This window comes from Mercenaria mercenaria, chromosome 15 (assembly GCF_021730395.1).
Source record: "Mercenaria mercenaria strain notata chromosome 15, MADL_Memer_1, whole genome shotgun sequence".
Classification (NCBI taxonomy): Eukaryota; Metazoa; Mollusca; class Bivalvia; order Venerida; family Veneridae; genus Mercenaria; species Mercenaria mercenaria.
Genome location: NC_069375.1, coordinates 67,432,872 through 67,452,535, shown reverse-complemented (window position 1 = coordinate 67,452,535; position 19,664 = coordinate 67,432,872).

Sequence of the window (19,664 nt, the reverse complement as noted above, 5' to 3'; positions counted from 1 at the left end):
ACACATCCTTCCTTCTTAAAAGAACCGTAACTTTCTTTAGTTCGTTTATAGCATATTTGTAGAGTTTTCGCATATCAAGATTTAATCTTAATGCATTCTAAGACATTCATTCAGAAATCATGAATTATCATTAATTCTTAAAATTTTGATAGATCTTAAAGAACATAAACTTCCTAAAACGGATCCATAATTCCAGATAATTACAGCAGCACTCCTTTAATTTTCAAGGGGCACTGGTGATTTTTCAAGGGAGCTCTGCCTTCTAGGTAGCACCTAAGTTCATATTATGCAACTTTCATTTGATTCCTTTAGGTAAGGGAAATATTCACGAAAAACACTATTTTAGCGAAATTTATTAATAAACCAGAAATTTGAAGATCGAACACAAGATGTTTATGAATATTTGGTGTTAGTGTTGCAGATAAAATCGTACAGATAATATTTATGGCGTCCTGATATCTCGATATGTTTTAATAACTGTAACATTCGTTACTGAAATAACGAAAGTTAGATCTAATGCTTTTAATTTAATTTTGAATATTTTGTATCATAATGCTAGGTCTTACTAAAGATATCATCTGTAAGGCGATGTTCACAGATGAAATAATTCGCCTTTCCAGTTTCACAGTTTACGGTCTCCCAGGTGTTATTTGTGTTGAAGAGATGAAAGCTCATGCGAGTACAGTCCCCGTTTGTTGAGGGCTCCTCCGCATTCCTTAAAAGATTTTTGTTTCATATTTAAATGTACATACAAAAGCAATATTGTAATATTATTTGAATAGAAATGTTGCAGTTGACTTGACTGCAATTTCCCAAGCCTAGATCACACCATGCATATGCACGACGCATGCTATTTCTGAATTTTCTCTTATTCAAACTAGTAACAAAATAGAGCAATAAATACAAATAAAGTGTTTATCTATGATGTAGTACTGGGTCAAGGAAAAACTTCAATCTTTCGGTAATTCATCACTGTTGTGATCTCAAAATTTTAAAATGTTGGCGAATGGTTAGAGTTTGCATTCGGAGGTTTTTGATTTCATTAACTATCAATATCACTTCAGTAACAGAGTGCATTAATATCATTCGTATGGAACGTTTCCGGATTTAAACTGTCTCACTGGTTATTTTATGTTATAATCTTTGTAGATTAAACATCAGTGCTACAGTGACGATACAACAACAACGCTCAACAACATTCATGAAAATCAAAGTTTGTCTTAAAAGATAAATAATAAGAATAAACGACGAAGAACTTGTGTGTTCTCTGTTTTATCTTTGAAACATATTTATTATTTACAAGTTGTCAATGCATAAACTAGGTAAGAAAGAAGTCTGATAAAATTTTGATACGTTCCTGACAAAGTGACTGTAAAGAAAACTTTATGAAACAATCGAGTTTGTCCTTAATTTCACATAATGGTAGAACAATATAATTCGCTAAATAGAATACAGCACTTCAATTGCATACATGTAATATTCTCTTTATGATATGCACAATAAAATAGATTTCATAAGCAAGGAAGACAAATCTACTAAACACTACAAATCTGGAGTTTAAGATGCGTTCCATTAGCAACTTTATGAATAATACCTAATTTTGTTATAGTCTAATACCCTAACTATGAAAGTCTATCAACTTGAAAACAACTAAAATAAACAAGCATATATATCCGAACATTTTCTGACAGCGCGACAGCATGTCCTGTCACTGTGACTCAAAACCAGTTGATAAAGTGTTATTGATAAATGTTCCGACTGATATTCTGACGAAGATTAAAATTGAAAATACTTCAAATTACAAACAGTCTTGATGAAAAAAGTTGTTTTGGTGCCGGTGACCCGGCATATATGACCCGGAATATAATTCTGGTAATTAGGCATCTTAGCTTTAAGCAAGGGCGGTCATTTTTACTGAAAACGGCACGTGTATGTGATAAAACAAAATAAAATTCAAACGGTTACTGTTATGATTAAATTTTGATTTCAATGTTGCATTTAAAAAGCATTTTTTTATTATCCTTATTAATGAACTTAAACATTATCAATAATAACAGCTTTTCACTGGAACTATAGAAAACATTTATCAACAAGTAGCAGTCTCAGTTTGAATCTTATCGAGAGATGTAACACATTTCAAGAACCTTAGCATCAGCTTAAACGGATTTCTAGCATACATAAAATCTTCTTTTATACCTTGGATCCTAGAATATGTACAAGTTTTTCTAGATAGAATATCATTTGTAAGCTTAAACTCTAATTCTTTTACAACTTAAATAACTTTAAATCGTTGTATTTTCAATGTTTGCATATTACTGAGTCAAACGGACTAGTATGCGTTTACGTATGGTTGACATCAAATTACATTTCAGAGTTTTGTTAGCATTGGAAATGAGATCGTAATTATGCATAAAGTATTAAGTATTCAAACGTGCTCTAAAATATTTACATAATGTACTAACCAGGCAGAAAATGTGACTGGAGAACTGTCCTCCCATAAATGCAATTTCATTCCAGTTTCACTTGTCACACGCGATAGACCTGTAAATATATTCCTATGTAAAACACAACACGATTTACGGTAGTAAAATGATATCCGTATTTGGAATCTGCTTTACGTAAAAGTAAAATGTTCACATTGACAACTAATGATGATTTGATGAAGGCCGTCTAGTGTACAGGCTTCACTACCAAAGCCATTTTGCTCACACTTTACATGTTACTCCAAGGGTACACTAAACAATACGAAAAACGTTAACATGACATGAATTAAGTTTTGTTTTGTTTTTGGGTTTAACGCCGTTTTTCAACAGTATTTCAGTCATATAACGGCGGGCAGTTAACCTAATCAGTGTTCCTGGATTCTGTACCAGTACAAACCTGTTCTCCGCAAGTAACTGCCAACTTCCCCACATGAGTTAACAGAGGTGGATGACTAATGATTTCAGACACGATATCGTTTATCAAATAGTCACGGAGAACATACGCCCCACCCGAGGATCGAACTCGCGACCCCGCGATCCGTAGACCAACGCTCTTACCTACTGAGCTAAGCGGGCGGGCGACATGAATTAAGTGTTTCACACTGACAAAATATGTTTGCATATTGGAATATAGAAATATAATTTATACGATAGTATATAACATCCGAAAATACTGTCATGCAATTCGTCCATGGTATCAGCAATGACGTATCCGTGCATTCTGATCATGATCGGCACTGTTCGCTATCCAACCAGTATCTGTTTGGTAAGAACCCCTTTAAACAGTTAATGGTACTGTCAAAATTGGAAGATGGACAAGTTCATTATAAGAATTTAGCATGGTAAGGGATAAATGGGTGGGATCGATGACAGAATGTATTTAATGGCTGCTGGGAAGCGTTTCATCTTACCGATGTGAGAAAAATAGTTCGGATCGGTTTTGTCGGAAGAAAAGGCAGTTTCAAGTGTGTCGCTTCCTAGGTCAACAAATCTGAAGTTCCGTAATATATATTTAATCAGTTCATGCTCTTCATCAGAATGGATAGAAACAAGTCTTGACTGTCGAATCCAACATTCGTCTCCTGCCTTTTTCCATGATTTAATTGCTCCAGCGTATATTTTATAACATTTTCCAAATTTCCTTGAACAAACTGTGAAAAAATGTGAATAACTAGAAATATTATTCAGATAATTATATTATCTTTCTGATGTTTATGCATGTGTAAAACTCGAGAATAAAATATGCTAAATTACTTTCCGAATATATTACCTTTGAAAAATGTTAAAGAAAGCACTTATAATTATTATTATAATATAATTATATATATATTATTAATTTATTTTTCTGATTTCCATGCATACGTAATACCTAACGTTCAAATGTGAATAATTTTAAATATTATTCATGTAATCACACTATCTTTCTGGTGTTTATGCACGTGTAAAACTGGAGAATAAAATTATGCTAAATCACTTTCCGAATTTATTACCTTTGAAAAATGTTGAAGAAAGCTCTTATACTTATATGATTAATTTCTTTTTCTGCTGATCATGCATACGTAAAACATAACGATCAAATAGGACTTTGAAAAAAGTCTCGAAGGGTTTTATGTTAAAGGAGGATAACAAATCCGGACTTTCGCATGTAGGAGAACAAATAATTCAATCCCGTTCAATTGTATTTGTTTTAATACGTTAATAATCGTTATAAATCCTCCGGGATTACAAAAGCTAATTTACTTCTCGTTACAACTTGTTAATAGCTTTACGTTAAATTTTTATTCAAAACCATGCTTATCGGATGAGTAATCACACATGTTTTTCATCGTGAGATTTTGACACTGTACTGCTGTTTAACTCGGTCATGTATAACGCTGAAATTAGAGTTTGAACTCAAATGACCTTTTTGTTTGGTTTAACGTACTACAGACATAATTATAGGCCATATGACGACTTTCAAGTTTTGTCATACTTGAGAAATTGAGAAAAAGCCAATGTTTCCCTGAACTATTATTTCAAGCATGGGCGGTTGGATGACTTTCTCACATGAAAGAATTCTTCATCCAGAACTAGGTTTGTGAACCACAGTGGTTAGTAGCAAGTGATTCGGAGTAAGCGTCATTATCAAACAACAAGAGCTACTACAAAAGAAACAAAAAAACAACAAAACAACCCTATATCGCTCACCTGATAAACTTTGCATTGGAATCATCAAGATAAACATTCTGACCTGGTTTCATGAACATATAGTCATAAATGTGGCCTCTACAGTGTAATGGTAAACAAACTTTTCACTTGATTTGAGACAGTGACCTAGGTTTTGACCCCACGTAATCCAGTTTCGAACTTGTCCTAGAAATCATCACGATAAACATTTTGACCAAGTTTTATGAAGACATGCTCATAAATGTGCCCTTAAGAGTATTAACACACTTTTCCTTTGAATTGACCGTGTGACTTAGTTTTTGACATATATGACCCAGTTTTGAATTTGGCAAAGGAAATATCAAGATAAACATTTGGATAATTTTTCATGAGGGTAGAATCATAAATGTGGTCTCTAGGATGTTAACAAGCTTTTCCTTTGATTTGACCTAGTGACCTAACATAACTCAGTTCCGAACATGGTCTAGAAATGGTCGAAATAAATATTCTGTGCAAATGTGTTTCAGATCAAAGCAAAAATGAAACTTCTAAATGGCTGAAAGGGCCAAAATGATAAATTTTGCCCCTTTCAGGAGCAGTAACTATAGAACCCATAAAGGAATCTAGCCGGTTTTCGAAAGGAATCGAGATCTTATTATGACTTAAGGTGTATGTAAGTGTGGTGAAAATCGAATGCAAAATGACACTTCTATCTTGTTAACAAGGTAAAATTTACAAATTTTGACTATTTGAGGCGACAATCAGGGGCCATAACTCCGGAACGTATGTTTAACCTAACTGATTCATCATGTAATCCAAGATCTATTGTTGTTAACTCATTAGGGACGCAGACCGCATTTATGCGTTCATTTTAACTCTTATCGAGTACCGCATGTCGTATTTATCCGTCAAAAGATAACAGGCGTGTATGACGAGGATCGCATAAATGCGCTATCTGCCTGATAGTACTGTATGCCGCGTGACGTGATTTTACCTTTGTAAGAGTACTAACGATTGGACTGCTGTCAAAGTCAACCAATGAAATATTTTACACTAAAGATTTATAAAACCCGGAAGCGATCGAAACAATAAAACAATTTATTATTTAAGCATGTATTTTCAATATACTCATCACTAAATATCGGAACTAGAAAGTTATTTCTATGTATTGCCTGTTTTATATTCTCATTATATTATACTGCAGAGTCTTTCTTTTTGATTCAGTATTTTTCTGTTCTTTTATAATGTCATTTGCTTTAAAGTTTAGCAACTAATGATATTTGAATAAATATAAAATAATCAAATAATGGCTGTTTTTCTATGTCAAATCTTTCTTGAATATTGCAGTTTTCCATATTCGTGTTACTTCAGTATGCCTGTGAAACAATTTTGCAAATTAAAATAATAGTAAATTTTAAATTATTGAATAGACCATAAATTGTAGTATGAGATGTGAAAATTTCAGTTTTATTCATCTGTTATAAACAGATATTTATCCCTAAAATTGATCAAAGGATGCCTAGATCTTATCGATTATAAATTATCAGTGAAAATCCACAGGCATACAAAGCAGATAAACTGATAAGTGGCTCAGGGATGTATTGGAAAATTGATGCCAGTAAATAAGCGGCGATATGGCTGCAGGTATTAATGAGTTAAAGATATTTTGCGAGTTTGTTTCAAATCAAACCAAAGCCGCTTGAGGGTCATGGATAGGCAGGAGAGAAACATGCGTGGTGTAAGCAATGATCTTAAATACAGGTTTTTCGATATTTTACATCAACAATATTTACCTTCATATGTTAGTAGAGTTGCATTATTCCAAAAAGGATCTGCAACGAAAACAATGTTATGAATGCTTTTACAAAGGTACTTAATAAGAAATATTTGGTCATTGTTCGTACATTTTAAGGGTTCTTTTAACAATAGAAAAGGATATTGAAGCACTACTCAGCAGAACAGAAATGTTTATTCCAAAAACACAAATGTTTATTCATTATTATCAGGATAAATGTGATTATGTAACATTTTACATTAGAATAATTATAAACATCACAATTGATAAACCATTCACTTCCCGCCGTTACATAACTGAAATACTGTTGAAAAACGGCGTTAAACCCAAAACAAACAAAGCATTCACTTACACATCGATTAAACAATACTTACCCCAGTAAGTTTCAAGCGCGGCAATTTGTACTATAGCTGCAATGACAAAAAGAAATGAAAGACATTTTATTCATATCGCGAAAAAAGTAACAGATTATAGAAATTGTTCTAAAAGAAATATCAGAGCCAGCTCTTTGTTAAAGAATATTTGTTATGAAAATTTGTATGAATATTTAGCAAGATGTAATAATATTGATCAAACCTCTGACATGTGCTTTCTGCATATCTATCAGGTGAGTCATTGGTTTATGAAATGTCGTATACAGTGCTTGAAAACCGTCTCGTGCAGATATTCTGGCACCAGAAGCTTCTACTATATTTCCTTTCTCATATATGATGTGTACTATCTCAGTATCCGAATACCATTCTGTAGGTGCCTTTTTCAAATTACAGTACGTTCTACTTCCAGAAAATCGATCACTGATTGTCAATGAAGAACCTGAAAATATATTTATGTTTTAAAAAATTCAAAAGCCAGCTTTTTGATGATCTGTAGAAATATAACTGTTCATGTTTTTGTCACATTTTCGCTTGAACTAAAATTGTTATAAAAGTAGACTATCGATTCTGGGTATAATACAAATATTTAAAATCGGAGCAAAAATGTGCAACACCTCTCATGCCCTTAGCACAGTATTAAACGGAACTCTACTACAAATCTAGTGGACTCCATGATTCATAAGGACCAGAAAATTTAACAATACTGAATCCAAGTACGGCCAGACATTTACAATAAAATCTGGAAAATAGATCCCTCGGAACCACCGAGAACAAGACAAACAATGAAAATTGCAGACTTGGTTTGATTGAGTCTGTTCACGAGCATTCATGGAAAATGCGACACTGCCCACGCCCTCTAGCACCGACTTAAGCGGTATTCAATCTTCAAAGCTAAATGAATTGAAATCAATGATTCCGAAGGACCAGAAAATATAACAACACTGAGATGAAGTCAGAGCGGCTTTTTACGGCCGCCACACAGCACATAACGCTCGCTTTTGTGAAGTAAATAAAATCTGGAAAGTAGATTCCTCGGAAGCACCGAGCAGAAGACTAACTGTGAATTTGATTGACAAGACTTAATGATTGTTGTTGTGAAAGTTAAAAACTGCAATCCCTTTGAAGCAAAGAATGCAACCAAGCAGAATAACAGCAGACTAAGCCATCATATCACCAAATTGATATATAATGTGGCTATTCGCTTTAAGTTGTCGCCATGCACTGAAATACTTTGTTTGTGAATGGTAAATTAAAAATTTGCAATATGCTCAAATGTAATACAATTATATTAAAGTATGTTTGTTATTTGCATGTTCTCTACGAGTTGATAAATGAGAACTCATAAATAGTGTTTCAAATGTGTACGGCTATATAAATCTGGTATAATAATAATAATAATAATAATAATAATAATAGTTACCTGAACCACATCTCACATTGAAATAAATTATCTTCAAATGTATAGATGACCGCTTGACATTAATGGTCCACTGTTCAGGTGCGTTTGAAACGGGAAAGTTAAGCCGAGACAGAGACGTTAATAACATAGTTGGTTGACTACAATTATTGTAGACTATGTTCTCCATGTTTCGTCTTGCAGGGAAACACGTTGGAATCCCTAGAATGTGTAAAATTATGAAACTGTAGAGAATAAAGCCTAACTAAATAACATCATGGGGAATAATTCTGAATTGTGATCAACAAATAAGCGACAAATACACGAAATCTGACATAACATTTTGAAAACATATGTTTTTGAAACGGCCCAAGAACAGTCATCGCATGGATATAACTGTTATTTTATAAACTACGCTGAGATCCTGCAAGACAGTTGAAGTATATGATCATCGGATATAGTACAGATTAACAAATTATTGAATGTAAGTAACGTCATTTATCCGGATGTCTTAGAATGAAGCCTAACCCGGTATACGTAAGGAAAATCGTCGTGCTTATGATGTACGATTATAAAAGAGGAAAACGTCAGTTTTATAAAGATATATGATAACTGAAATGTGATGAGTCTGCAAATTTTTTTAACCATGATAATATTTATCAAAAATAAGGATCTTTTATAAATTCATATTTGACCACATAATAGACAGTGTACTATTTTACATTTGTGAAAAGTTTCAGTAAATTCTATATTGAAGAAAAAAAATCTATTTACGAAACTTTCACATTTTATTTCATATGTACCAAAGTTGTAAATTTTCCATAGACTCCTTATTTGATATCCTGCAAGAGGTCCACATGTTGCAAAACAAGCACACAAACCTTTATATTTTACAAATTTTCTGAGACAATTCTTCAAGTTTGAAAAATCCAGGACCTCATCAAACTCTACATTGCAGGAAAAATGATCAGAACGTGCAGAACTATTTTGATAAATGGTTTTTTTTCAAGTCTATGGTTTTGTTTATATCTACTCACACTCAATTTATACATTTTTTTAATGTTGAATATAAAAAACATGTTCACAGCGAATATGTATCTATAAACAGCAATACATAACTTCACAGTATATCAAACGTTTTTGAAATATTGTGTGCCTTTTTCAGAGATACAACGGAAAAATTGTATGTAAATAGGAAAACAGAAATAACCGTTTCCGCAAAGAGCAATAATCAAAAGATAAAGATTGTATGTTGACTAATAATACAAAAATGCGATCTTTTGCTTTAGTATATATAAAAACTGTTGTTTTTAGAAACACCTTTTTTGTTATTATATCTTAGGAAACACACATAGTTTTTAACACCAAGAATAAAAAAAAAACTATGTTATTCTCATTCCGCTTAGAAGGTGATTTTATAAAAATGACACAAGGGACCACCAACACGCTTTCGCAAGTGTTCTTCAGCATTATTTTATTTTGTTTACAATTGGACACACCATTTTAGATAGCTTTCATGCAAATTAAATTTATGCAAATCAATTAAAATACTGTATCCAGAAAAAAATCTACCTTGAGATCGAGCAATCGCTTCAAAGCCATTCCCAACTCTTTTAATTTGCGAAACTGGCCTACAAGTTGTAAATGTCAAGGTCATGTATGTCAAGTCTGTTTCTACCAAAAAAGTCAGATCGTTGAATTGGTTATCTAGATATAAGCTATCCTTTTTATATCTCGGTAGAAATGTAATCTGATCTTGACACTTGTTCCAAACACTTGGCTGCATAATAGTGTATCATAATTAATAGCATGCATATACAATACTTAATGTTATTTATCTCAATGAATGGTCTGAAAAACCAAGGTAAAGGAGTCATTATATGATGACAAGTTTCGCTCACAACACCTTTTATTCGTGAAGACTGATATTTAGGAAGTGTCCTACAGTACACCAAAAGGCAGAATGCCGATCTACGGATCGTTGGGTCGTGAGTCTCTATCTTCGGTCGGGCCGTATGTTCTCCGTGACGATTTGATAAAATACATTATGTCTGAAATCATTCGTCATCCACCTCTGATTCATGTAGGGAAGTTAGCAGTTACTTGCGGAGAACAGGTTTGTACTGGTGCAGAATCCAGAAACACTCGACAGGTTACTTGCCCGCAGTTACATAACTGAAATATTGTTGATAAACGGCGTTAAACCCAAAGCAAGTAAAACAAAGTCCACCGTGAACCATAAGAAATACGTAACGACTACAGTACGAAACAGTACTAAGCAAATTTATTGCAGTCCCTTTTAAACACTCTGAACCTTAAAGTTCGGAAGAAATTGAGTGCTTATAAAGACAACTTCAATTGATAAGATATCAGAAAAAATAAAGAAATATATAAACAAAAGCGTGATATTCAACAGTTTGAATACAAAATAAGACTGCAAATGGAAAAGTTGAACAGTAAAATGAGTCGACTTACTTCATATATGTTCAAAGACAGTTTTGTAAAAATAAGTTGAATATATCTGCCTTTTGGAAAATCTATTATCCAAGAATATGATACACCTCCGGAATAATGAGTTGGGTAGGCAATGCTTTTTATTAAAGAATTCTCTCTCAAGGTTTTCAGGTAGCTATACGTGATGGATTCTTCGCCAAATATTCTTGAAGCTTCCAATGTCCTTTTGGTAGCAACACGTTCCGGAAGAGCTATTTAACATACAAAAGATAAAGCAATTATTAACGATTGTCTACACATTGTTTCTTAATTACATTTCCATGTTCTCATTTCTGTCAAATCATTTAGACTTTGATTATATATTGTTTATATTTATTGCTGCACAATTAAGAATAGCTAAGATATAACCATTTTTGAGCTTAAAATTTACCAGTTATTCATTTATCTTTAAATCTATATTTCACTTTTAAAATTAATGATACGTTTTTTTCTATTTAAAGGCAGCTACAAACGGAAATATTATTGTCAACATAATAAACCACGCTACACAATCATTTTGACACACCCACTACAGGCAAAAGTCACTACTGTAGTAGATTTTAAAAACATTTTACCGTTTTGTTTACAACCATGAAGTTCAAAGCGAATGCATTTAGGAGAGTCTGCCATTGACTCTATAATATATACTGAGATATATCTGGCTAGGATTGGACTGTGGTAAAAACTCTGCGGTTGTTCTATCGGCAAAAACGTGTCAAAGCTGTAAGTCTGAAAGTTAAAATCAATTCACGAGAAATCCGATAATATTTCACTTTTAACTATAATAAATATGTTGATGAAACATGTTATTAAACTCTGCCCTTTTTATTCATGCCAATTTCATCAAATGAATTTATAGGAATATCAGAAAGTCCGTCATTTTCTTTGTTTTTGACAGTTGTGCTATATGGCAATTTCTTCCAGACCTTACCACTATTTAGCAACTACAAGCTTTATTCTCGTGGACTTCAAGAAGATCCTTTGAGAGAATTAACATCACAACCAAATACACTTATAGCAGATTAGGTTCAATTTATTCTGCTCATGAGAGCTAAGGAACAGTGGAACATCCACTACGCCCATAAGCACCGCCATAAGCAGAGGTCCATTATACATTAGATCTGAATTTAATGGGTGCCATGATTTAAAGCATCAGAAATAAATGTAGATAATAATCAAGTATAGAGCGACATTTCTACGGCATTTCTATGGCATTTTTATGGCTACCAGTCAGCAATGAAAGATTGTTATAGTTGATCTTTTACAAGCATTAAATACAACTAAGCCATATGTTATCATACTCGGTATCTCAGTTTGTTCATTATCCCTCCTTCCTAGTCAGCATGGTTTAACAGTCCGAATAGAAAGGTAGATAAATAAGAACGTATTTAAAAAAAATCTTACCATGTTTGTTTGCATTGTGTTATCTTCAGAACAGTAGCTAATCAGGACTTTTTTGCTTCCAACTGTCATGTATTTCGTTTTGTATATACCATCGACAATGTGTCTGTTTACAAATTCCCAGTTGAAGAATGTAATACCTTCTACTGTTGTATCAACCATCATGTCAACCTGAAGTGACAAACATGCATGCTAAATGGTTAGAAACATCTTTAGTAATAATTTTGAAAGTGAGTCGTTAAACGGACACACTTTTCATTCCAAAATAAAAATAAAAAAGGTGACGCCTCAAGGTAGATGTATTTTATTTCTAAAATTAATATAACAGGTCTATAGTTTGCAAGTACGTGCACTTGTAAATACAAATGAAAGCAAATTGTGTTTCAAAAATATTATTGTTCAGTCAATAATGTGTGTTGAAAATGTCAGTTGGAGCACACATGCAGTACAACTTTAATGCTAAAATAAAATTAATGAAGATTAATAAAGATGGATAGTTTTTGTCGTTTATTATGTTGAAAAATGTATTATGCATATACTGAGAAACGCCTCTATTGTGTATATGCAACCGTTAAGCCAATTTATAAGTATTGACCTATATGAATGATTTGAAATAACTGTAAGATTATAGGGTAGGTACAATATGTATGTATCAATAAAACACCAATGTCTACTGAACTATTTGCTCATCTAAAATGTTATCTTAGATCATAATTATTTACTAATATAAATGGATTCGTGTCCGATGGGTCTGCGCACCATCCTGAAGAGAATGGTCTGACGGAAGTGGGTGGAGTTTGTGACTTCCACGATGACGCTGATATCTGATGGTCCAGAATACTTCCATCACCCATTCCAAGATCGTTGTTGCATTTCATTTCATCATCTGAATTGTAATGTTGGTTAAAATGTACTTGTTTCATATTCGTTTTATTGCATGAATACAATATACTTTATCTGAAGATTTGACAAGAACTTAAGTAAGATTCAGAGTGCCATCTCCAAATGCCACGATGTTAAGCACTGATATTTTACAAACAAACCATGATGGTTTTGAAATCTGTTTAAATAACTCCTATTTCTGTACGTACTCAGTCATTGCTTGCAGAATTTGAGAAAATGGTAGTTTTGCAATCAATATATATTTTTGTCCTAGAGCTTGAAATATGCATCTTAACCATGTAAAATCCTTAGATATACGAAAAGTGAAACAGTCAATGGTTCATATACACATTTTAATATGTATTCAGTTATACAAGAAATATATATTTAAATTGTTTTGACAAACTGTTATATTAAGAAACAAAGACATACATAAAATTCTTTCTGATGTCAAAACTTGGACGTTTTTCATAGAACTATAAAACTGTGAATTTTCAATTTCTTCTTTGCCAACAAGTTTGATATATCGACCTTCATAATTTCTGAAACAACACAAGTCGCAAAGTCACACAATTTCTTTCTTTGAAGAGTATCCTAGCGGAACATCATAAATGTACATTTAATAATGAACATGTATGAATAATAATTTATTCAAACGTCTGCCAATCTATGTTAAGTTTCGTGCCAAGGATCGTCGAAAGGACTTTATGAATATTTAGCAGAAGTCGGTAAGCACATAATTGACACCACAACGTTAACGTTTATAATTACATCGAATTTCCAACATTTGCATTTGGCAACGTAGAATCAAAACTGAAACCTGTCTCACTGAAAAATTTGGTCTATTTATTCATGTTTAAATTGTAACAGGTTATTTTGTATTCCTTTCCGGCGACGACTACCAACTCTTTATATATCCGAATAAAACTAATCCGAATATAAGCTTCATGAGTGGTAGTCACGCTTCGTTAAGCAAAGAACAATCACAACCTAAATACCCCTATTTATTATGCAAACTTCATAGATTTATTTCTTTGTTGCAGTGCAACGAGTGCAAAAAGTTACCATTCAGACTTAGGTTAAGTATCATCACTGAAACAATATAAGTCACAATAAAAGAAGGGCGTTGCAAACTAAAGAGATACAGAAAGCAAGATTCACCTTTGAAATTTTAAATATAAAAGACCATCTTTATAAGATACAGTATACTGACACGAAATCCCTCCGAACTCATCTAGTCTCCACCGGTCCTCACTGATGTAGCATTGCGAAAAAGGCCTATCCTCTTCTTTAAAATTGTAAACTATGGTATGAAAAACGAAAACATGTCTAATCTATTGTTACCATTTTCCTAGGAAACAGATATCACAACATAATGGTTAGTATTAGATTAATTTCGCGTCAACTGGTTCCAGATGAAATGAATTTCATGAATTTCATTTAAATAAATGTTTGGAATTTATTTGTGTTGCCTTGTGTATAAATGTTTAGTTTTTTTTCTTGTATTTGTTAGCAGATTGACACGTAATTTCAAAGCATTGTAGACAAAATCATTATTTAATAGTATATCAATCATTACAACGAGATTCATAGTACTAATTTATAACACCGAGAATACATGTACAGTCTAACTCTTTTAAGATTGAGAAATACATGTAACAAACATATTAGTTATAATAATGTCACCTTTCACAGCACAAATATCCGCTATAAGGTGAGAAGAGTTTATAAAGCACCAAAGCAGGCCAAAGCCGATAGGATCTCTGCAGTGGTTTTCTGCATCCGACACCGTCTCATCCGGATACTGCTCATCGTTCGTAAAGCTACGAGTGAATGGCCTCAGTTCTTCCCACCTTTGGCATACGTACCCATTAAATGTTCTATCCAACGAACCCAAATATTCACTTGTTTCACATTCAGTCAGTAAATCTGAATTGTATATGTACATAAATATTTGCATAAAATTTAACTCAACTCATATTGTTACAAACACGCGTTTTCGTAACTATCCTTAAATCAGTTTGAAAAGAACTTTTCAACATTAGTAAAGGATGATTGTTTTTGCAATTTATATAAACATACTTTAACATTTTATGTTTTATACTGATAATAATAGTACTAAATAATATGAAAAAACTTGAAAAAAAGGTCTGCTTACGGCGTTTGAACTGCAATCCAATAATGATAAGATTCCTACCAAAATCCACAAGTAACCATGGTGTCGTTATCTGTTCGTAACTATGAGGCAACGTTACTCTACTAAAGTCTGCAATATTTGGACCACATTTGACATGAATGGATTTTTGTGAACTAATGCCCTGTATCTTAATATCTGATGGCACTGTGATTCAAATACATCCGTTTGAAGAGCACATTGCATTATTAGGTATATGTAATAAGCTAATTAAGTGTTGTGGTTAAAATGGTAAACCATAAAGTTACATATCATTAAGATGTAACTAAGTTGTCCATGCTTTGTGTGATATATTTTTTGATGACATCAATGTAATAAAATATTATAAAAAATATATTATATTTTACATGCTATAGGTTTGTGTCTGAATTTACCGAATGCTAGAGGTTAGTTTCATATGTAAATCCAACGATTTAACCCTTAAAATCCACATATTGGCGAAACAACAAAAATTATATTGGCTCTTACACTACAGGATTCACTTACCATTATTCCACGTGCTGCTCCTTCTTAGATAAGTTTTATTTCCATAAACTAGTGTTGGGTTTAAAAGAGAAAAATCTGCAAAATGATAATCCATGATCTAGTCAAGTTATGTCCTCTTTTGTTGAATTTACTATTATAAAAATGCTTTCCAGAAGATTTATCTAAATTTACTAATACCATGAAATGTTCTTTTGTGGCTTTGTAAAGGTAGTTTTGCATGTTTGATAAACTGGACGTCATGACGTAACGTCATTTATCCGGTTACCATAGAATCAATTCTAGACCTTGCTTAAGGAAGTATACATGTCATGTCGTGTGTATGTATGCAAGAAAGGGCACTATTACGTTCTTTCTACAGACAAAAAAAGGACAACATAAATATTGATACGTGAAATAATGCCAAATTATGCGGTCAAATTTGCTTTTGATTTACAAATCTCTTAAATCATGTGCAAATATCTATAAAACGCACACGGACTTGTTCAATCACACAATAGGGTAAAACTTTGATCTACAAGCCTGAGGCATTTCATTTAGATCTACATTGTAGTCCGGAAATTTTCATCAAAATTATTATTTGCCCATATACCATATAACAAATTAGTGTTTTCTAATTTATTTTAGGTTGAATGTGAAGCATGCTCTTCAACTTAAATTAATCACTGTCGACACCTTATTCCTGATAGAATCATTCACCACGAGGCTATGAGAGAAGAGAAACAAGTTTCCCTGTTAATGCTGATCGCAAGCAAAGGAGATACGGATATCATTTTTCACGTGGCCGGATCGAACTCACGACCTCCCGCGGACATTCTACCACTAGACTTGCGTGAAATCCAAACACTTTGGAATAACAGGCACTCGAATCTATCTGTTGCATTTGCCAAACTTTATTAGTATTACTATGAAGTTTTGACAAATCATAATATCTTTAAATTCAACATATAACAAAATCGATCTGAACTTGTGGAACAGTTGCATTTCGAAGCTTTAGTTTGCTTTTATTGAAATTCTTTATTAAAAACAGTTTAAAGCACGACGCATTGTTTGACTATTTCAGTATGAAAAACGTACGACTAGTCTATCAAATCTAAAAGTTGTGTTTATAATTTCATTATGGAAGATACGACAGCCAAATGTTTAAAGAAAACACAAAGGTATGTATATTAAATTATTATTTAAAGCAATATACATATTTTCAGAAAGGTTCGTTAAAGTAACTATATGACTGTTTTTTTGTCGCAATTAAAAATTGTTCTTACCGGTAATACCTGTTTCATTGACATCAGGCAGAGTGTTCTGTGGCATGTACAGATAATTGTCCAAATCTGAAAGAAATCAGAGAGAATTAATACTGGTGGCTAAAGGAATTAACATATCATTCACGCTAGAGAAATACTCAACATCATTAAAAAAGCATTTTAGACAAAAGAGATGTTATTTACTCAAATCTAAGTTAAATATAACGCTGAAAATTAGCATACTAATAAGCAAAGTAAGAAATTATATAAGTATGAATATTTAATAAATTTCAATATAAATTATTCAAAAGGTTCGTCATTTCGTAAAGGAATAAACAGGTGTAAGTATTCTGGAAACCGCTTATTTGGACCATGTCACACATTCCCATTACTACTGAAACAGGCCTACCAGGCAGGACAAAACAAACTAGGTCAAGATAAAAACAAAGTTAACTTATATATGTACGAATAATTTTCTTGATATAAGCATTGGCTTTGAAAAAAACTAAGAGTACAAAAAATATTTACAAAACAAAAGAACGATTTACAAATAAATGATTAGATGTTTTCTAATTCCATCGATGGTATATATTTAATTATTATCTTTCAACTGAAACACTTCAACTCAGCGATGTAATCTATAAGCTGATCTATTGGAATAAAAAAAGCTACCAAGACGAATAAAATTTATGTTGGTTTTGATGATACTGTTCATGAGCCATAAAGAAAAGTACACAATGAAGCGGATATCTTCAATAAAATGAGAAGTCATATTATGGAAACTGCAGCGTATTATTTGCCATTAATTACACAATATTCTTATTTTGATCATTCATTATTATTTCTGTAAAATACGTCGAATGTCAAGTCACTTGGCTCCATACCGTTACGAGAAAGTAATGATATTTTGATATTTTTTATTCTGAGTATGATTAAACATGTATATTACCCAGGACCGAGGGTCAATGATTAATTTATGCACTATTTCAATTATTGACCGGCAAGCCATGCAGTAAGTATTTAGTAACTATATCATAATGCGATTCATAAGCTTAGTACCTGTTAGCAGAGTTTCTGGACGAAAATAACAAATGTCAAATAAATTCGTTATTGCAACACTATTGTTGATCTCAGCATGAAGTTGTAATGTTTCAGCTTCTACATTCATGCCCTCTATCTGCGGACATGACGAATTCCTTTTAGTCTGTAAATAAACATAGAATTATTTACTTTTTATCATTCTTACATCTGGAATGATTAAATGGTCTAGAAATGTCTAGCTAATAAAGAAATGTTTGCTAAAATATTTTGTGTGATAAATTACATTCGAAAATTGGTCGCTATCATTTCAGAATACATTTTACTGGATGGACGGTTATATATTTTTTTCTGCCTGTTTCTTATTTGTTTGAAAATACAAGCCGTGTATTTGACAGAACTTATATAGGTATATGATAGAAATGTATAATTACCACAAGCGGATAATTGTGAATATTCCAGAAGCGCGTTGATGTATAGGATAGACAATGAGTGCCGTTGACTACGGGATATACACAACGAGCAAAGCGAGTGGTATATATTCCGTAGACAAAGGCAGGAGTTGCTATCCGACTTAGACCAGGTGACATAAAAACTGTAATTACTCAAAACTGCCCTACGCGTTATATAGAAATTGGGATTATACCATCGTCTGCTGTTTTCATAAGAGTGATATTATTTTACCGTGAGCGCTTATTTGTCGGTAGGGGATATGAAAGAATGCATGTACGTTTGCATAGATTCACTAAAATTTGACGTTCATTACACTTAGAATAAGTTGCAATCGCAAGTGCCGGACAGTTAAATAGGGAATTTCCAAATTGTGAATCTGTATATTGGCGAAACAAGATGACAGATATTTTGCAAATTGACTCAAGACGATAGCCAGGTTCTGAAACTACAAAAAAAGCTGAAAGCAAATCGAACGTTAACATGTTGGATCTGGTATTTGAGGTAGTGACTAGTGCTTAAAGGTAATAAGTCTACAAAATCACATAGTTTATTACAAAGTATCAGTTTCTATTAGAAATCACTTTTCAACAACCGGTATAACATGACAAAATAATTGTTGTTTTACGGACTTTTTTTGCTCTTGAGCTCCGAAGCAATCAAAAAAGAAACCAGTGCTGGTGTTTATTATCTGATTTATTTCAATGCATCTATATTGTGCTTGTTTTGTAAGAATGATATAGTTGTTCTACTTTCTGACAGATGTTTGCAAATGTAAGGATCGTGCTGATCATGTGTAAGACCAACAGGTAAGCTATGACAAAGATCGCGTTATCTCCAAACAACCTAACTTTTTAATAACAAGTACACCTAAAAAGTTACAACTCTTGGAAACGTTTTAGTGAATGCGTATATTACATGTTTTCCCAGTTGGTTCTACACCACACTCATTAGATGGAGTTTCTTGTTATCTAATTTGAATATTATATGTACGAATATAAGTTTTTCCAGTTTTGTTTTTCAGTCACGTCCACCCTTTTATTGATATCCAAAACTTGGGGTCATATTTAAGGTATTAATATTGATGACGTTGTCAATTGAATTTACCTACAGGTCAATCTTACTTTTTATTATATACCTAGATAATTTAGGTAAAAAATCAGTTTGTATTTCACAAGTGAATATGAACAGGCAGAAAAAAATCCGTATTGTACCTTTCGTTTTGTATGTTGCCGAACTACTTTCATTAATATGCATAAGCTAACACAGTTTTATAAAAAGCGCTT